Source organism: Lycorma delicatula, chromosome 2 (assembly GCF_047948215.1).
Source record: "Lycorma delicatula isolate Av1 chromosome 2, ASM4794821v1, whole genome shotgun sequence".
NCBI lineage: Eukaryota > Metazoa > Arthropoda > Insecta > Hemiptera > Fulgoridae > Lycorma > Lycorma delicatula.
In genome coordinates, this window is record NC_134456.1 from 39,433,449 (window position 1) to 39,456,330 (window position 22,882).

The window sequence follows — 22,882 nt, forward strand, 5'->3', positions numbered from 1 at the left end:
ATATGGTTTTAGAAAAGGCCGGTCTACGATAAACACGATCGACAAAGTTAAGACCTGGCCATTAAATAGTAGAAACGGCACGTGGAGAACTAGGAAAATCCCACTTATTATAATGTTGGATATAAAAAATGCTTTTGGATCTGTTCCTTGGAAAGCCATAATCGTAGCATTACAAGCCATGAATATAAGTGATTATCTAGTCAACCAGATTAATCAATACCTTTACCATAGATTCACTGAGGTTAAAACGTTAGAAGGAAAATCCACATTTGAGATATTTGGAGGAGTTCCACAGGATCAGTTCTTGGGCCTATACTGTGGAATATTTTTTATGACAAAACTTTTAGATTGGATTATCCCGAGGGGGTTTTTGTTGTTGGATATGCTGATGACATTGCTATCCTAGTGGAAGACAGAGAAGTTAATAACCTAGAGAATAAAGCAAATCAGGCGTTACGAATAATTGATGAATGGCTGGTAGGAAGCATGCTACAGATATCCCCTGACAAATCCTGTTGTTTGGTTTGTTTTTTTTTCAGGTAGAAGACCTATTAGAAACCTCGATATAAACATTAGAGGAGAGAGAATTAAGGAGGTCAAAGAAGCAAAGTATTTGAGGGTTCTTTTGGATAAAAGCCTAAGATTTAGCAAACACGTAGAGATGATTTGTAAGAAGGTCACTCCTTTGATTAAGGCATTGAGGACTCTTTTCCAGAACCATGGTACACCGAAAATGGTAATAAGGAGACTTGATAACAGCGGCTACCACGTCAGCAATTTTATATGTGGCCCCGATATGGGGAGATACAATGAATATTCAGAGAAACAAAATAAAATTAAAAAGAGTACACAGGCTTGCTTTACTGCGTGTAGCCGCGGGATACAGAACAGTGTCATACGACGCGTTGTGTATATTAACGAAGGTTCTACCCATTGATTTACAAATTAAAGGAAGAACACTTAGATATAGGGGTATGTCCAAAGATGAGGTGGAACGGCTAATTGATCAAGAGTGGCAGGAAACATGGACACACTCTAGAGTTGGGGATTGGACCAGGCGACTAATCCCCAACATAACTACGTGGACTAGTAATAGACTAGGTAATGTAGATTTTTATACGACACAACAGTTGACGGGGCATGGCTCGTTCGGCCATTATTTGTTTAGAATTGGAAAAAGACCTACCCCACAATGTGTGTACTGCCCAGAGACTGATGATGCGGAACACACTGTGTTTGTATGCCCAAGATGGGCTCCAAATAGAAGAGAAATTTCGGACAACGGACTTACACCTGAAAACCTCTTAAATTGGATGGTCTATAGTGACGATAACTGGGATTGGTTCCGTAGGTTTGCCGCGGAAATCTTACGCACCAAGGAAGAAGAGGACAGAAGAAGGGGTTTGTGAAATTAGGGTAGGGAGGACAGTCCCTCCGTGGAGGGCCCGTACGCCGGAGTATGCGGGTTCCTGAGAAGGGGGGGAACTCCTGGGGAGTGTGGGACAAATAAAAGACCGAGTCCCGGTTGGCGCTGCCACTCCTGCGGGTGCCTCGGCGCTTAGTGGGGTCGGTGCCGCTGATTAGAGGCAAAGGCATAATGACCGAGACCCGGTTACCTGCTGAGGGGATGGGAGGTGGCGTAGCCATACCCCGTCTCCGAGGCAGGGGATTAGAGGCAGGCGAATAAAATAAAATTAAAGATCCGAGACCGGGGGAGCTAACCTGCCGTGCCGGGTGTACAACCGGTGGGCGGGGGACGCTCCCTTAGAGTAAAAGGACACTCTCCCCGACTGAGTATACTTAAATGGATATCCGGTCGGGGAGAGTAGGAAAAAAAATCTAACCGAGAATCACGCGCTTCGGCTGTTTCAGGGGACCGAAATACTCTCATTCTTTTAGCATTGTTTGAATAATAAGAAAGATTACTTCTCTGTCTTAAAGGAATATTTTTTTAACTTTTGACAATCTAATGCCGACAGCCAAAATGAACAATTAAAACCCATAAAGTTCGCTAAGTAAGCTAATTACAATAATAATAATAATAATAATAACAATAATAAAATATTAGAATATTTAAAATTTACAGATTAGGTTAGATGATTATTATATAGATCTCTCTTTTTCTGTTTAGCCTCCGGGACCACCGTACAGTATTACTTAAGGGGAAGAATTAGGATGATGTGTATGAATGTAAATAAAGTGCAGTCTTGTGTAGTCTCAAGTCGACCATCCCTGAGATATGAGGTTAATTGAAACCCAACCACCAAAGAACACCGGTATCCAAATCAGAAATCTCTTTCTGTTGCCATGGTAACAAAAATGTAATGAAGTAAAAAGATTTTTTTTCTTTAATGAATATATTATCTTCTATTAGGAATATCATATTATTCTAATTGGAAATAATGACCATGCCTCTAAGGTTTAAATCTCCAAAGATTTATTAAAATCTGTCCAGCAGTTTTTGCGTGATGCAAAAATAAGTTAAAAAAAATCTGAATTAGCTTTTTCAGTCAATACAGTTACAGTTTTAATATGCGTGCTTAGTATTTGAATAAAAATAATTTGTTACAAATACAATACGTAGGTACTGTATCTGATATGTGTTGTACATTCCTGTACAGGATTTACTTTTACATCTCATTCTATTTTCTAATTATCTAAACTTTGATGCCCTAATATATGACTCACCGACCTAGTTTATCTCTACAAGATTCTTATGTATTGTATATACTCGTATACTGATACCGACAAACACTCAAGTTGTTAACTTATCGTTGTAAAGATTTTATTTTGCCAAAAATAAATCCGAATTATGTATAGAATAAAATAAAGTTTTAAATAACCTGAACTGTTTTGTCAGACTATTCAATAATAAAATAAAAATTTACTTAATGCCCACACAAAAACAATTTCTTTATCAATTAAATAAAATTAGGTTTTACTTTCGACGGAACATCAAACTCAGTTAAACAACTCAGCTCAGCTAAGTAATAAAATTATTATCGGGAATATGAATTAAAAATTGAAAACACATTTCATTACTGAACAATGAACTTTGTTTAATATTAAGTAATAAAATTATTTTGAAATAGGACTAAATATATTAATTATTAAAATAAAATATACAACTAAATTAACTGATAATACCTAAAAAGAGTTTTATTCAATTTTTCTTTTTAAAGATTTATGTATCGGCTAAGAATTTATGTTTGCAAAGTTTTACAAGGATAAGTAGCATCCACCATAAATTGTTTGGAGTTATATAACAACAGAAATTTCACAATCTAGTTTCTTGCTTGAAAACTACTTCATTTTTTAAATTCTACAGGATATGTAAAAAAAAAAGAATACTTAATATTTTTCCTAAAAGTAAACAAGTTTTTGAGATAGAGTTCTAAATTTATTATCAAGCAAAGTTTTCATTTTTTTTAAGAAAAGATACGTATTAAAAATAAAATAATAATAGAAACTTTGTAGGAAATGGCTAAAACAGATTTAATTAAAAACTTTCACTTTTAAATTAGTTTTTATTATCAAAAGTAATCCATAAGACAATTTTATTTGAGATAAAAAAAACTTCTAAAAGTTTTGAATAAATGTCATTTAAAAGTTGCAAAATATCGCAAAAACTAAACATGATTAAAATACAATGCCGGCCTCAGTGGCTGAGTAGGTTGCGCCTCGGAATTTAGTATGGAAAACCCGGGTTCGAATCCCGGTCAGCCATGGTATATTTCATACGCTACCAATTTCCATCGGGCTAATAAACGTAGCTGTTGATGTCCGCTCAGGAAAAATGAAATAATATATTTCGAAAAATTTTTATATTTAATATTTTCAATTAAAATAATTATGGTTGATTATATAGGTTATTACGTATTAGAGTTATAAAAAAAAATTATTTTAATTACCATAATTATTAATATTACGCCTTTACTTCCTTTACAATAATAAATAATTTTCATCTCATGCATTAAAAAAACATATAGTGTTTCAAATAAAGGCACTGTAACATTTATTAAATCTTTTTACCTGTATAAACTGGCAGTTAGTAAAATGAAACTATATAGCAGGCGACGCTATCTACACTGTTACTTTTAAAACATTTCACTCGTTTAAATAGCCTAAGGCATCCAGTTAGTGAAACAAACTTCTTCACCTAGGTAAAAAAGAAAAAAAAACAACTTAGTACTTTTGTATTTAAATATCACTTCACCTTACAATGTTCTTACAAAAATAAAACTATTGGTGTAAAAACGCTATAAAAAAAATTGCATAACGTAAGAAAGTTGATAAATTATACTAAATTCATGTAAAAATAAACATAATTAGATTTAGAAAGATAAGCAAGTTGTAAATTCGAAAATGTTGAACCTACACATCGATTTTTACTGTAAGTAATGATAATGTGCCGTATTTTAAAAGTTATATTTCGGATTCAACCGGTTGACCTTTTTACTCATTCACCTGATTAATTACAAAATCTTCAATTTTACAAAATACATCTCAAATAACCACAAATTATTTTATTTTTTTAATTGAAAAAACAGAATAGCCATCCCGTTATCACGACAAGTTCAACAAAAAACTAGCTGTGCAGCACTCATGAATTTAAACAGTAATTTTAACAAACAAAAAAGAGAAAGAATATGTGAATGAATAAAGAGATCTGTATTATCTGCAGTAATTAGCATTACTTTTAAATGAGTTACATGAATATTTTAGTAATATTTAAGCAATAACTTATCGAAAAAATATCTAAAAAAATTTGATATAACATTATTTAAATAAAAAATGTATATATAAATTTTTAATCATTTTAGATATCGACATTTATGGGTACAAGAAAAATGTATGTAGGTGCAACAACTGGTTGTACCTACATACACAACATATGAGGTTACGGTTGTTGCATCTACCGTAACAGTTATAAATTACTTGGTATAAGACACAAATTATTTCAAAAAAGGGAACTAACCTTGCAAAACGTTCAAACGCCCCATGTAAGACTAATTATGAAAAGTGAGGTGCAAAGTAGTTTCCCATTACTCATTACCCATTACTCATGGAACCGAATATAATCTTGCATATCAGTAGTCCAAACTCACCGAAATTCAAATAAAATTTTTCACAAAGCGACATATTCATTCTCCACCATACAGACTGAAGTAACATCTTTGCTCTTAGAAAAATCAACTCCAAATACAGCCATATATCATAAAGCTTTAATCCGTAAATTCCGTTTCCGACTCGAGTCCATCGCCCTGCACGGCCGTTATGTCGAGCTGTGATTGGATGCCGGGTGGAGTGCTGGATCTTTTGATAAACAATTTGAAAAGTAAGCAACCTGTTTTCGTTCCCACCAAATATTTATTGTGGTGGGAGTGGGGATGATCAGCATGTACATTATGCACAAGAACACTCTATTCCCGCCAATATGAACTTCTCTGGACATAATTACTTGAGAACCAGTAATCCTATCGATAACGGCAGTTCAGTATACGTAAATGATCAGATAGCTAGGGAATACGACTTCGCCTAATAGAATTGCAAATAAACAGGCTACCGGGAATTTTTTGGAGCTTCTGTAGGTCTACAAATTGACACAGCCTAGTGGACGCTGCAGGTGTTAAAGGAAAGTACACTGTTGTACTCCATCACTGGAGTACTACATCCAGCCATGCCGCAGATTCGGCAATGACCGATGAACCTTTTGTAAAAGTGGCTAGACTAGAAAATAATCCAGTCCTGCACAACGCCTCGTTAGGTTTAACGAGCGCCATATACCGACCGCCGATTTCTCAATTCAAGACCTGCAAGCTAAAATTCAAGTGTAATGTTTCGTGTGGTCGTGCGGTTATCAGTTCAGTCGTCTAAACGACAAGATGACGGCTTGGGAGGAGGCTATTCTACCGACGGCGAATGTTCCAGCTTGTCCCGCCAGTATAATGAAATTTGAGTAAGTATCAATACTCTTCGCGTACGTACCTTTCGATTATTACCTTGCGATTATACGTACCTTGCTGATTATAGGTCAAATGTATATGGTGTACCGAGGTATCTTCGAAAGCATGACTTCTTACGCGGCGCTCGTTTGAGTTCATAAGTTGGATATAATAGAGTACTTATTCAATATTTAAGGAGTGCCCAGCGCAGAGCTGGGCACTCCTTAACTGGTATGCACTGGTGTTTTTAAAACAACCTCCTACGAGGCAACTACCTTGTTGGGTAAGACTCTCCCAATCGATTTTGTGGTGAAAGATCGGGCAGCCATGTGAACATTGCGAAGAGATCGAGAAGCCGAGGTATATGGGACGCGGTTTCGAGACGGGCTAGTACCGAAGCGGAATAGTAATCACAATGCACATCGTGAGAGCGTCTCGATGGAAGCATGGCAGCTGGAATGGAACACCATCCCTAAGGGTCTTTCCTTAGGCATGGTGTTCCATAAATTGTATAAATGGTTGTTGGTATCCTTGTATAAATTTATACAAGGATCTTTTCTCGTATAAATTTATACAGAATCTGGAGGATGGTATGCCTAGAGTTCATTTTTAAGAGCTACGGGTGCCCAGGTGCTCACCAACCACGTCAATCTGAATCAACATCTATTTAGGTTCCGCCTGTTAGCTGATAAACTGTGCGTCTGCCGGGAGATCCAGTAGAACAAACATATGATGTTTGATATTGGGTAGAGGGTGCAGAGATCGGGCGACCCTGGAAATTAAAGGTCAAGGGGAAAATTGAATTGGCCACGGTCCTACAAGGTCCGAAATTGCGGCTCATACCACATTGTTTGACCGTGTGAGAGTTCCTTGAAGCGATTGCGTTGTTCAATCGGCATCAGTAGTTGGTTAAAAGAAAAGACTCCTACCGCACTGCTATGAAAAGCTAACCTTGAGAAACGGCTGGCCACCAGCCAATTATAGCTCCAAGCGATGTAATATGGTGGACAGGTACTTGCTTGTATTCAGCGACCTAGGTGTCGCAGCGAATTGCTGTCCTTGACGAAATAAATTTTATATTTATGAATGTTAAATATTTTAATACAGACAGGGCCACACCTACTCAATTTAGTTGTTATATATAACAAGTGTACGATAGGACACAGAAGCGAGTGGTGTTTGACAGCACGCTTATTCCGTTTACGCTATTAGGTTAGCTGTAGGAGCTAGGTAGGAAACTGGTCGCTTATTTTGTTCGAGACTCAGTTTTCCTTCGTGGCACAGACATTCGGTCTTATGCTTTGGGACGACCGAATAAGGTGGTGGCGGGAGAAATGCCAGTACCTTACGATATCATACCGTGGTATCTTTCACCCATAGAATTCAAGAGTCTACCGCTACTGCCGAATTAAAAATGGTTACAAAATCGGTGATACCGATAGGGTTTCGGCTGCCATTCGTGACGAACATCGACCAAATAAGTAACGTTAACAGCAAACAATCTATGCTGGCCACCGTTTGCAAAGGTCTGAATAACAAATACAAAGGCGTAAATTGTATCTACAAGTACAACTAACCACAAAATTTACAACAGCATTAATAAAATAAATAGCTAACTAATTTAACTTTTTCTGTCGAAATATTTATCTTTGTAGCCCAGGACTACCAAAATTATTATATATATGAGTATGTATATAAAAAAAGTAATATATATATATCAGGGTTACCAAGATTATATTACTATCTTACGGTCAGGTGCAAATAGTTAACTGGGAGATTCATTCGTTATTTTGACCAGTTTGGAAAGATCAACACACCTCCCGATAGGAAATAGCTGTGGGGGGTAATGACTGATTGGGGATAATTATTATCTCACCCTAGGGTAAGGATTATTCAGTAGTAGGAGTAATCATTAATACTGTGCGTTGTCTCAACTGATAAGGAATCTTCAGTACCTAAGGCCAATACAGATCTCTCTTGACGGAAAGATTCAAAAGATGTTTCAGAAAGACTAATAATTAGAAGAAAACACAAACGAGTTCGGCCCTTCATCCAAACCGAGAATCCCAGTCAGATTTCCGACTACGAATGCCGGATAACGTGCCGTCCGGTTTTTTAAACCCCATACCGAGATTTAGGTTTTTCAGGCGCACCCAGCCGTCGGCAGTTGTTGACTATGTGAGATCACACGGCTATTTTTAAAGCCTTCTTATAAAAACGGATTCAATCCTGCCTTAACCACCATTACTCAACACCCTAAAATGCCCTGTTTACAGTCACGAATAGTAATTGTACCTTTTGTCATATTACTCAGTTGAAAGCATTAATTATTCTTTATACTCTTTACAGAAAAAAAATTAAACAAAAACTGTAAATACTAATTTGAAAATATAACTCGCTGACAATTAATAATCTAAATTTTGTAAAACGTTTTTAATTATTGTATTTTATTGAATTTTACAGATATTGTGAATAAAACTCTAAACCAAAAGTAGAACTTTTCTGACATCGTTTGATGTTTTTCTTTAGGAAAACAAAACAGATATAGCAGACAAAGTGTGCTTTGACAATGAGATATCGAACTACATACTTCAATACCACCACTCTCCATTATCATACATATTCCGTAACTTATGATATTTTACAAAATAATTAATATTAAAAGTTCTGAAGTAATGTCAGAAAATGAGTACTTCAAACGAGTTATCGATTATCACAATTTCAATAGTTGTCATTAAAAAATGTTTTCTCTGTTTGTATATATTTTAAGATTGAAATCCTGTTAGAAACGTATTTATTTTTACAAAAAATGAATTTTTATTAATACATTTTTAAAAGTATGGAAAAAACAAAATTGTTTTCTGTAATTCAAACATGAACGTATAACTCAATGACATATATTAGAAAACGAATCTTCTTTTAAATTGATGAATGAAAACATTCTATTATAAATATTCAGAAAAAGAAAAACAGATTTATAATTGATTTAATTAATTAACGATAAAAAACATTCATTGAATGTTTTCTTAGTTCAGCAGAATAGTTATTGGGATAAATGTTTTCCAAATTTAGTTAATTTAAAAAAAAAATTATTTTAATTTTTTAAAATAAACCATCCCGTTTTAGTGTGGTTTATTCTCTTTTTAACAAATGAAAAAAAAAATGGATATTAAAAGTATTAGTATGTAAGTGTTTATCCCATCCAATGTTGATGTATAACTTATTTTTTAAATCACAAATTAAAAACAAAATACTCTAAATTCCAGAAAATATGTTACCAATAACTACTTTTTAGAATTATTAGGAAAAAGGCGAGCCTATTTTCCGCCGCAAAAATTTTACATTGTTTATTTTTCAGTACACGTGATTTTATTAACTACTAGCGTACCTCGTCGCGACTTCGCTCACAATATAGATATACCTTCACTCGCAAGTCTTTTTTAATAGCAAACTTATTTTTTTATAAATAAAAAATATTTAACAAACAACATCATATTTAGATTTTCATTAAATCCTGATAAAACGGTAAATAAAAATTTTTATGAAAATACTGAAGGAATATACGACAAACAATGAATTGTTGCCAAAAACTTAAATAAAGGAAAACAAAAAAGGAAGATAAGAAAATTGAACAATATTTGTTAAACCAATTAATTTTATGAATGAATTAAAATAGTTCAAAATAAAAGTCCAATAAAGATAAACAAAAAATTTATTAAATCCATCTATCATCCCCATCGCGGCTTTGCCCGTGCTCTATGGTTATTTGCGCTTCCCGTCACGATCAGAGGGTCAAGGCTCGCTTCGCTCTCCCTTCCCGTTTTCTCCCGTTTCCCTTTCCTTCTCCCGTTTCGCTTTCCCTTACTTCCCTTAACCCTTCCTCTCTCCTCATTTCCCTTTTCCCCTTTCACTTTAATATTTTATTTTTTTCTCTTTTTCCCTTTCCATTTCCTTTTCCCCGTTTTCCCCTTTTTCTTTTTCCATTTTCCCCTTCTTCCCTTTTTGCCCTCTTCCCTTTTACCGTTTTCGATTTTCCCTATTTTCCTTTTCCGATTTTTCCCTTTCTCCCTTCTTACCCGGTTTTCGATTCCAGTTGGTTTTCAATTTTCGAAATTTTCAATTTCCGTATAGGTTCATTTTGCCGCTAACCAAAAATCATGGTAAAACTCTTTGTTATTCCTAATTTAAAAACAAAGCCTTTTCCGGACACATGTTTATTATAAACTTTTTTCATTATTTTAAACAGAGAAATACAGCTGTAAAATTTAACGGCATTCTACTGGAGCACTCACACACTCATCCTGTCGCTCTGCGTGCGCACACGATGTATTAATATTACCTATTTGACATATGTAATGAATTACTTCATTTTCATACTTTACCTACGCTTTTAATCGCAACCAATTTTTTTGCATCTGATCTCTTCAATAATTTTTTTTACATAATCAATTTTTTTAATTCCATTTTAATTTAATTATTTATTTCTTTTAAATTTAATAATTATTTAAAAATTATAATTTTATTTAATTTTAATTTTTTATTTATTTAAATTTATATAATTCCCTTCTTCTTCCCTAATTTCCCTTTCCCCGTTCCTATTTCCTCTTTTCCCTTTCCCGTTTTTCCTTTTCCCATTTTTCTTTTTTCCATTTTCCCCTTCTTCCCTTTTACCTTTTCTTACTTTTCCCTTTTTCCCTCCCGCGCGTAAATCGGTCCAGTAGTTTTTTAGTCTATAGCGGACATACATATTATATAGCGGAAACATTGCAATGGAATCGTAAAATATTTACCACAGCGTATGTTGCTTTTACGTCCAACAGACAGCACTGTTAACACGAAATTTAATTTTTATCGATTTGAACACCTTTAAATCAAAATTTCGGAAAATCCTTTCTTTGTCCACGCCTATTTAAAGACACGAAGGTACCCTGAAAACTTCAAGCCTCTACCTTTAATAGTTTTGGTTGTACGTTGATTATGAGTCAGTGAATCAGTCAGGGCATTCTCTTTTATATAAGAGATTTCTGCCAATTGTAATTAAATAACGTTCATGAATTTTTGCATACTAACTACTACAACAACTTTACAAAGAAAAGCTTTAAAATTCTGAACATTTTTTGCTGTTTCTTGGGTTGTAATTTTTTAACACAGCTCTAACACTAAAACACAAATATAATTTTATATAATTCGTTTGTATCACGAAGTTTGATATCAACAAATGAATCGTTCGTGTGCTGCATGCACCAATGGCGGTGCGCCCGGCGCACCACCATTGGTCCGCTCAGCACCAATAGCAGCTAAAATAAAAATGTGAGCACGTATAACAAACAAACCCACGCACCATCCTTTTCTATGGAGAATGAGTATATTGTTTTTTTGATTGTAGTGAGGTTGAACACGAAAACTCTGCAGTCGTAGGGAATTGTTTGATATAGTGTTAAATAGTATATTGTAATTTGTTGGTAATATATTTAGTTTATTCTTTTAGAATACTGTTTTTAGTGTATTAGAATATTTTATATCGATCAAGTGTACTGAGACGTGATTTAAAATTTTCAAGTAAAAATACTTCTACTTGTGTTTGTACCAATTTTTAAGAAGTACCCATAAAATTCAATTTTGTCGTTGTGGAAACTGCTTCTCTGTACTATGAGGTATGAATCAATGTCCGTATTTAGGCAGGCGTCTGGTCGGCCTTACAGTATTTAATGCAATAATTACACTTTAGTTTGTGTTTATAAAAAAAACCAATAAACATAAAACAATGAATTGTATGTATCAGTGTGAATTTAATTAGTAATATTTATGAACTTGTAATATTCTTTTTATTTTGATACGAAAATAGTAAACATCTTTTCTGAAAATCTTAAGAATTTTTTTATGAACGCCTGTTCATATATGACAGCGATATGTATTTTTTATCATTAAGTGTACTCTGATTTATTTTCTATGTTCTGTAACATATTTTGTATAAGTTAGGGTGTTCAAAACTCTTGTTATAGCGTAAATTTCTCATATTTGTCTCCAGACATGAATGTGGAGACATAAAGAAGGAAAAAATTGAGTGTGGCATCAGCAAAAAAATTGCTAAGTGTGATTCGATGTGTTGTAGTGAAGTTTATATATATATATTTAAAGTATCCTAAACATCTGTTTCAAATACAAGATCTTGGAAAGTGAAAGCTTTAGAGTGCAAATATTTCACAATACTTTCATACTCATAATAATTTGGTATGCAACTCACTAATCAGCCGGAAGTGGAAAGATGAGATTGTCTTGTTTTATAGAATATCTTATCATATATATTTTAAAATAAATATCCCACCCCCTGTAAGAAGATCGCCATTAACGACAGTGCAAACATTATAAACACGTTCAACTGAATAAATATTTCGAAAAGAGCTAATAACATACTTAATTTTTTTTAACCTCCGGGACCACCGTTTGGTATGGCTTCAGAGGATGAAATGAATGTTCTGTAGCGTGTGAAATTGCCATGCCTGATCGGAATTCGAACCTGGGACCTCCGGATGAAAGGCAGAGACTCTACCATTAGCGCCAGGGCGGCCGGCACCATACTTTTAATTGTTTTTTTTTGTCACCATATAATTACAAATATGTAACGGAAATTTTATAATGCAAAAAATCTTCCTTGTACACCTAATTATTAAACTATATTTACACATTTTATTATTATTATTATTGAATTATTAGTCATCGTAAAAATTCTTTTATAATGAGAGGTTAATAATTATTAATAAATCAATATATTTAAATTAAAAAAAGAGATGACGTCTGATTCGAATAAGATTCCCATACGATTCAAATATTTCATTTGGCTATAACTCTGGAACCAATGAAAATAAGTAATCCAAATCTTTTTGGATTTTGGGCTTTTTTCGACAGTTTTGCTCCAGTTGATTGCAATCAAAAGGGGAGGTGCACAACTTGGTGTTACAACAGTCCTAAATCAAAAATTTCAACATCCTACGGATAATCGTTTTTGAGTTATGCAAGATACATACGCGTACATACGTACGTACAGATGTCACGCCGAAACTAGTCAAAATCGATTCAGGGATGGTGAAAATGGATATTTCCGTTGAAATCTGGAAACCAAAATTTTTCGCGATCACAATACTTCCTTTACTTCGTACAAGGAAGTAAAAATATTTGGACACAACATTTTGTACAATGTAGAGTGAAATATTTAGAAAGTTATTTAAAAAAAATTAAACATACTTTATAATGAAATTATATTTTAATTATCGGTTATTTCATCAAATTAATTTTAATGGTTTTGGAAATGCAGTATGAAATAAATTTTGTAGATACAGGGTGATTTAAAGAAACGGGAAATTTTGAAAGTTGTGTTGGTAGCCGTAAGCGATTGGTACTACTTGATAAGTGGCACCAGCCTCTCTAACATAACTTGCCATTTAGTTGTCATGGATCCTTGGAGTGGTGCACAACATGCATTTGCTATCAAAGCATTTTACAAAAACAATGACAGTGTGAAGGGAGCGCGTAGAGAATTTCGCCGTCATTTTAATCTGGGACGGCACGACCGTGTTCCATCAGCACATGCAATTAAAACATGGATATCTAATTTTGAAGAAACTGGTTCGGCAATGAAAAAGAAACCTCCAGGCCGTGAGTGAACCGTCCACAGAATGTTCAACCTTTACAAGATGCTGTCACACGAAGTCCACATCGGTCAATCCGTCGTCTCTCAGTATCTTTACAATTGCATAGTTCAAGTGTTCGAAGAATGTTAGTGAAGAACTTGCAATACCATCCATACAAGTTGCAGATCGTCCAGGAACTGAAACCGAACGATGCAGTTGTGCGAGCACAATTCTGTAATGTAATGCTTCAGAAGATAAATGATAACGAAGAGTTTGTTCACGAACTGTGAATGTGAACGAGCTGTGAAGCGCATTTTCACCTCAGTGGATTTGTTAACAAGCAGAATTTCAGATACTGGGCACAAGAAACTCCTACGCAGCTACACCAGCGTCCGTTGCACAGCCAGAAAGTGACCGTGTGGTGTGCTATGTCACACCACAGGGCCTATAACACCATTACGGTGTTATAGGCCCTTATTTTTTTGAGAATGACAACGGTCTTGCGATTACAGTGACGTCGGCTCGTTACGTAGCTATGCTTGAAACCTTTGTTGTGGAACAACAAAAGAGATTTCCTCCAATTCTTAACACAACCTGATTTCAACAAGACCGAGCAACGTCACATACTGCACGAATATCGATGGCAGCTGTACGCTGATTGTTTGGACAACGTGTCATTTCACGAAATGGTGACATTAGATGGCCTCCCAGATCGCCTGATCTTTCAGCTTGCGATTATTTTTTGTGGAGTCATCTTAAAAGCAAACTGTTCCACAGTAGACCTGCTACAACGGAAGAACTGAAGGCAAAGATCCGAGAAGCAATTGCGGAAATTCCAGTTGAGATGTTACGTCAAACCATGAACAATTTAACGAAGAGACTTGGTGAGTGTTTACGTAGTAGAGGAGGTCACCTGCCAGATATGACATCTTTACAAAATAAACTAAAATGTATGTATCCTAAAATGGCAACATTTTTACAATTACATGAAATAAAATTCATTTTCAAAAAAAAATTTTTCATTAACGTTATTTAATTTTTAAAATTTCCCGTTTCTTTGAATCACTCTGTATATCAAAATCGTTCGATTAAACTGACTCACGATTCTGACATCATGAAAATAATTACTCACATTTTTTTTTTTTTTTAATTTAAATATCCTGTAAAAACGGGTTTTCTGGATTTAATCCTCCGACTCACACCAAAAATTGACGATCATAAATCAACATCATACATTATTAATTAATGAAGAAACAATAATTTTTTATATTAATAACAAAGTTGAAATTTTTAATAATTACTATGATAATACCAATCGTTATACGTTATTAATAAAAATAAAAATTATTATCATAGACGAATTATTAACAGGAATTAAAATCTAAAAATATTTTTATCAATATAAAATGATTGTTTTTATGAACAACACAATTTTTGAATAAACAGTATTAATTAAATTAAAAATTACCTACTCATATAACTTTTATTCCTGAAAGATAAAAAAAACGACAAGGTTGAAAGATCTGACATTATCAGCGAACCGTGGGGATGTACATTACTAATTAAAAATACAAAAGTATAAAGCACAATAAAAACACAACCTTGTTTTTACAGAAAATAGAAAATATATTTTGATAAAGATGATAATAAGATCCAGCAGAGTTACAGAAAAAAAAATTGTTGGTAAATGTGAAAACCAACAACAAACGAGCTATTCCTCTTCACAATTTTGATTTCCCAAGGCGAAATCCCTTCCACGTTTCCTTTTTACACATTTCCCAGATTTACTTCCGACAAGTACATAGTATTATTCTCGGATCAAGAAGATTTCTATTCTAAAAGGAATGATGCACAAAGGGTCCACTTTGCTCTCACAATACTTGGTTTAGTTGAACAGAAATATCAAGCTACTTGCTTATTCCATAACCAAAGGTATTTAAATTTTAAAAAAAGTCTTTTTTCATAAATCTTTGAGTATAAAATCTACTGAGATATTTTTAATAGTAAGGAACAGACATTATTATATTAATGATATAAATTAATTAATTTTGGCCAATATTGCGTTGGTAATATTACTTGTGTTACTACTGTAACTCAAACCAAATTTTAATTGGCTTGACGGACGTATATCATAAATTTATGTAACAGTTTTCTTCAACTTCAAGCATTTTGCGATAAACATTTAATACAATTTTCATGGAGTAATCTGATAATAGCAATTGATAATTATATTTCATTAAAAATAACCAAATATCTGAACTAGTTTGGCCATTAAGTAATAAGAAATTGCCAGCATCCAAATAAGACAAAAGAATTCGGCAAGGAATTCAAGAAAACGAAATAATTATACTAATCCTAATTTTATATAAAAAAGACAATTACAGTAAATATTATAAAAAATAGTAAATTAATAAGAGTATCTTTAAAATTCATAAAATACAATATTTAATATAGTCAACTTAGACTATACTACTATATTTTTAAATATTCATTTAAAAAAAAATTAACGCTGACTTATGCCATTGGTAATAAGAAGTAGATTTGATTAAAATCAGATTTTATATGCTTATATCCTACTTCCATTTAATTTTTTATTATCATAAATTTTATTTTTCATCCTGTTATAACGTATAAATGAGATAATATGCACCACATTACTACCGCCCAAAGATTTCTTTCTAATTTATAAACGTTTTGAGATATAAAGTTCAAAATTACGAAAAAAAAAGTTCAAAACATTCTAGATATTATGAATATTGACTTTATTTGAATTTTTATGGAACGAATGGTTTAACCTATAATAATAAAGTTTCGTCCGATAAATGTTATGTTACAGTGACTAATTCTATTCTATTTCATAAAAAAATCTGCTCAGCAGGATAGGTACAGATGAGATGATTATGTCTAAGTAAATTTAATTTTGCAAAAATTTTAATCGTGCGTGGTTTTCCAGGAACCTTAGGTGAACTGTATCCTAATACTATAACCGTAAAGATTTTTAGCGACACTGAAACGAGACAAAGGCATACCTAAAAATGCCATAGCCATTTCCAGTAATAACGTTCAGCCAGGCTTATTAACGAAAATTAAATAAGAGTAGTTTCCCTTAAGTTTCTATGCTCAACAAAATATACAGTTGGATATCGGTAAATGTCAAGCTAAGTGAAATGCTAATGATAAAGATTGTCTTGTTTCTACAAGTGAAACTTTTGCTCTAAAGTAAAGGTGTCACTTATAGTGCCACTTATTGTGGAATAGATGTCACTAGTACTACAAATGACAGTTATACTCCGTTCACCGTAGTGTAATGAACATTATAGAAAATAATACAGATTAGTGCCACTTATAATGGTTCAAGATGGTTCATAAAAATGAACAAAAACAAACATTCATAAAAAAATTAATTTAAAAAAAAAATATGTGTAGATTGTAATGTTTCAACCTGTTGTTTCCAAATTATCTTAACTGTTTTACTTATATTAATCTATTATAATATTTTGCTTATTACTTAAGCGATATGAATATGAAGGCTGTTTTCAAATCGTATCAAAACTTTATGGAATAATTGAGTGTTCTTAAAAACTAGGAATTCCACAATCTTTATCTAAATTTTTACTATTTAAAAATTTCGACTTGAATTTGACTTCAATCAACACAAACCTTTTTTATCTGTATATTTATTTCCAGAGAATCTTTTGTAGGTCTATCCAAGTATTAAATCAAATTAAAACTAAAGAAACTACACATAAAAAACTATTAAACTATTAAACTACACATAAAAAATGTAATTTACGGTTTTATGTTTGTTTGTAATTTTAGTTTCTCATAGCCATCAATATTCCTACCGTTAAATATTATATTTTTAGATATGATATATTCGGGGCAATGAGGCCCTTACTCGAATAAATGGATGGTTGACGGATCACGGCCTGCGTTTATCGCCTCAGAAGAGTGTATATATCGTCCTCACCGGTCGGAGGAGGGTAGGTCAAACAGACCTACGCATTGGAGGACACCTGATTCCGTCGAGACGTGTTGTCCGAAATTTAGGGATGACTATTGACAAATCATGTAGATTCAGCGACCACATCGTCGCGGTCTGTTAACGGGCAGAGATCACTCTTGGTGCCCTGAGACGACTTCTCTCAACCCTGATGGCACTTCGAGCATCGAAACGGAGAGTCATTATGTCTACTGTCGCATCTATTATTTTGTACGCTGCTCCAGTTTGGGGCTCAAGATAGCTGATTAAAATGAACCTTACCAGGTTTCGGAGTGTGCACAGACGTTCGTTGCTGGGGATCATTGCAGCATATCCGACAACCTCATATGATGCTGCTTGCGTGCTAATGGGTGTTCCCCCATCGATCAACTGGTAAAGAAACGGACGGACAGGCACGTCGGGATATCGACTGCATTGGGACGGGACTCGACTTTTAACATCTGACAAGATCGGTGGCTGGCCGGCGAAACGGAAGCCTGGATAAGAGTCTTAATACCAGACCTGCGATCGTGGTAAAGAAAACATGGTGACCTTGACTATTACACCACTCAAATGTTCGCAGGCCATGACAATTTTGGCAGTTATCTTCATCGTATTGGCAGGCGAGATAACCCCAATTGTATGTACTGTACGGAATGTGAAACCGTCGAACACACCCTGTTTAAGTGGCCTGAATGGGAGGAACAAAGGGCTCGTGCGCGGAGATTACTGGTTTGTAACCTGCGACCCTGATACCTTATATGATCGCTTCTGCAGCTTTCCGGAATGCGTTCAGCCTCTTTTCTTGGACGGTGCTTCGAGCCAAAGATGATAAGGAACCGAGGGGGGGTTTCTAACGGGAGCTGTTGGACAGCCCCAGCTGTGAGGGCCAGTATGCCCTGGTGTGCTGGCTCCGATGATCAACTGGGAACTCTCCATGTGTAAAGTGTGACGCTTTCTGCTGTGACAACGATCATCTGGCCCTGACGTCTTTTAGGGGGAAGTCAAGACCAAAGTCCCGTTGGGGAATTCCCTTAGCGACTCCTCATTTGAGTTATAAGGCATTCCAAAAACCAAGACCCGGCCCTTGGGGTGGGAATGAAGATTACGGCATTGCTAGATCTGGAGTCTCCTCGCTGGGAGTTAGAGGCAGGCCTAAAGTAAAAGATCCAACCGGCGGGCCGATCTGCCTTGCCGGATGTTCAGCCGGTGGGCGGTAAGGCCCGTTAGAGTTAAAGGATACTCCCTTGGCCTGAGTTATACTTAACTGTGGGTTCGGCTAAGGGGAGGGGGTATAAAAAAGATTAAAAAAAAAGATATGATATTTTATTTGGAAGTCGAGAGTTTCAGCGTTCAATTCCTAGTAGAGCCAGTTACATTTATACGGATTTGAATACAATATCGTGGATACCGGTGCTCTTTTGTTGTTGGGTTTCAACTAACCACACATCTCAGGAATGATCGAACTGAAACTGTACAAGACTACACTTCATTTACAGTCATACATATCATCCTCATTCATCCTCTGAAGTATTACCTGAACGGTTATTCCCGGGGGCTAAACAGAAAAAAGAAAAGATATGATATATTATCCATTATGATGAAATATAATTGAAAGTTACAGCAACATACAAAAGACATGAACGGAGTAAAACAAGTTTTATTTCAAATCAATTATTTCTTATGTAATACGTTACAATCTCTTCTATTAGTGAACGATAAGCCAAGACAGTCTGACGTTCCATTGAGATGAGGATGATATGTATGACATGTAAATGAGGTTTGGTCTTGTACAGTCTCAGATCGATCATGCTTGAGACTTTTGATTTATTGAATCCCAGCTACCAAAGTACACCGGTATCAACTTCTAGTACTCAAATCCGTATAAAAGCAATTAATTTTTACTAGGATTTGACCCTCACAATCTTACCTTCGACTTCAAAATCATGTATTAAACAACTGAGTTGTGACGAATTAATCACTAGACCAGCCCGGTGGATAATTATATATATATGATAAAAATGTAAAACAGTTATGCGCTGGCCGCTTTAGATTTTATTATAATTATTCAACAAATCAATTTGAAAATACTTAGTTAAGAGCAATAAATCTTAAATAACTTAAAATATTCTTACTATAACAAATTTCTTACGTGAATTATTTTATGTACAATGCATTGAATAAAATACAATATGTACCATAATCTACCAAAGTAAATGAATAGCAACTAAAAGTTTAATAATTACCATTATTACTGTTATAAATTTATTTTAAAAATAAATTAATTTTCATATTAATCCTAATTTAAAAAAAGTTAACTAAGATTGATGAAGAATATGTCTTCAGTAAAAGCTCTAATAAGTTTAAATAAGAAACTTACAGTCTGAAAGAAAAGTTCGTCTGCGATGTGAAGTAGGGGCTGTGAAAAGTTCATTGCGGTAAAAATTTATAGCCTCTAAATTTGTGGCCTGTTGAAATTGCTGTCACGTCTCATAGCAAAACTTGCACGGATGGCAAGATGTTATTCCAGGTCTACACTTCAAAACGTCATTTAAATTTTGTTTTCTTCAGAGTTAAATTATAGCTCATTATAAATTATATAACAAAACGTAATGAATAAACAAATTTTTTAAATCGTTCCATATTAAAACAGTTGGATAAATTTAATAGGCATGTAGCTAAATTGTATAAAAATATTCTTTGAAAGACAGTCTTATTATAGCCATATTGTAATTTACCTGGGCTTAAAACAACTCGCTAACAATAATACTAAAATATTTTTCATAATTAAAACTTCGATAATTTTTAATATAACATTTTACTAATAATCCGTGTGATTTAAAATTAGTATCAGTGTTTTAAAGTTATATAATATTTATTAAATTTTACTTACATTAATACATTATACATGACATGAAAGAGTAGCTCAAACAGATTTTCTTACAACTGTAGAAGGTGAGCACCATTTGTCATACGGCATACATCCAGCCTATAGGAAAGTTCACCCCATTTTAATCAGCAAGTCTAGAGTAATTAATGCGACAGCTGCTACAATCTTATGCCTCAAGTCCGGTACGTCAGCTGGTACCGGTCGCACATACTTGATCCTTTATAAATCTTCAACGAAAAAATCACACGGAATCAGATCGGGTGAACGTGGAGGCCACGTTCACAAAAATCTGTGGTTCGTATTGCAGTGAGAAAAGAACCGTAGTTGTAGCATATCAAGATAGTTCATTCCAGACATACTTTTTTCAGCGAAAAAGTACGGCCCGTAAACTCTCCGTCAGGATACGGCACAAAAAACATTCAGTTTTCTAAAGTCTCGTTCACACTGTAATATTTCGTAATGATTTTGTGATCCCCGATAAGCACATTATGAGTGTTTAATTTTTCATTACCGTTAAATGTTGATTCGTCACTGAATACGACACGATAAAGAAAGTCTTCATCGTCACGATGCATCATTTTATTTGTGAAGCTAGCACGCAAACAATAATCTGTAGACTTTTAAGGTTGTAACAGATGTAAACGATATGGAAGCAGTTTTAAGCGTCGCCTTAATACTCTCCATATAAATGTCACTAGAGTTACTAATTCGTGGCTAGGCTTTCTAACGGATTCCCTAGAACTACGTACAAAAGTTTCTCTTACACGTTCAACATTGTCTTCGTACACAGTTGGTTGTCCTGTTCTTCCCTTTACAAATACAGGCAGTAGTTTTAAGTTGTTTATACCATCTACGAATGTTATTGTCACTCGGGGTATCACAACGGAACGCACATTGAACGGTAATTACAGATTCATACTTTGCAAACCGCAAAATAGAAAACGCTTTCTGTTGGGGATCGCCATCTTTGCTACAAGCGCTTTCAAGCGGAAGGTACAGGAAAACGTTTATGATCTTGCCAACAGCTAAAACTAGTTGAATTGCTCTTTTATTACAAGTGTAACCTAACCTAATCAACGTCCGTGAAACTTGAGAAATATTACATAGTTTAAAACACCGATATTCATTTTGAAGTAACAGTATATTATTCGAATATCTCCTATCAACAATTTGCTAATCGCTCCTATCGCAAATAGTCTTCAGGACACTGGTTATTTTTCAAATAATAACTGTATTGTTATTTTTGAAAATTAAAAATGCCATTTGTTTTATAAGCATAATAAGGAATACGCACAATTACAGAAATTAATATTTAATTGCAATGAGGAAAAAGTGGTAGTAAAAGAATTGTAATGATTAAATTGTTATAAAGAAAGGGTTTTTCTTTAAAATGTTTGACAATGCATGTTGTAAATGAAATGAAATTTCAAAACTAGTATATGAAATCGAAAAAAGTAAGTTCTAAAAACCAGCAAATGGTCTTTACAAATTATCAATAAAGTGACATTAAGAATGTAGCCGATTACCTTACTGTACTTTCAAATCTATGAAAAAAATATTTTATTTATTACCTGTATAAACTCACAAAAAAATTAAATACTAGTATAAACAACAAATAATAAAGGGAGCTGGCAACCTATACAACTGTCCGAGAACAGAGGATTTCTATACGGAAATCACATAGAAAATCAATTAATGACGGTTCTCTTAAAACACACGATAACACTCGCTAAATAATTAGAATCTAACTTTTATCAATTTTTTTTTTCATTTGACCATTATATCATCTCAGTTGCCACAAATAAATTATCTAAAAAAAATTTCATTATAATCTGGTTTCTCCATGAAATATTTTAAGTGAAAATAAACCTAAATATCTATAATTAACAAACGAAGTAAACTTAATTTGAAAAATATTTTGAAGTGAAAACTTCTTTAGGCGCGTTGTGCGGATATTTTGGGATAGACTTTTGCATGGAAAAAAAATAGTCGACTTGTAATCAAAAACCGTCAGGAGATGCTAGAGCTATATACATTATAAATGGGTTAGTTCTTACAAAATACAAAAGATGGTACTGGTGTGTGACCGCGTACTTTAAAATAGTTTAATATAGGTTTTTTAAAAATTGTTGGTTTTAGCTAATTTAGAGATGAAATAATATTTAACAATTAAAAACTAGTTTGAATTGAAAAAATATTTATTTTTAGCAGTAATAATTTATTTTATTATTGTACATTCTAAAATTCTAAATACAAGCAATACAGTACATTAGTACATTCTAAAAAGAATGCAATAAATTATACTTCTATAAATATATATACATATATATAGACATAGTACACGCAACGCGGTAGATAAAACACATATTTATACGCCATTCGGAATATTCAAAAGAATAAAAATTATTTTTTTAAAATTTACGTATAATCCCTAATA

General features: G+C 33.8%; 1 long non-coding RNA gene across 1 annotated transcript in view; it reads right to left on the bottom strand.

Annotated features, from left to right (window-relative positions):
* Positions 1-4,077: 4,077 nt before the first annotated feature.
* LOC142320162 (uncharacterized) overlaps positions 4,078-22,882 on the bottom strand; it is a 262,225-nt gene continuing 243,420 nt past the window's right edge. Inside the window, exon 3 of the long non-coding RNA XR_012755304.1 lies at positions 4,078-4,159. This is a non-coding gene — a long non-coding RNA (uncharacterized LOC142320162). The remainder of the gene's footprint in view (positions 4,160-22,882) is intronic.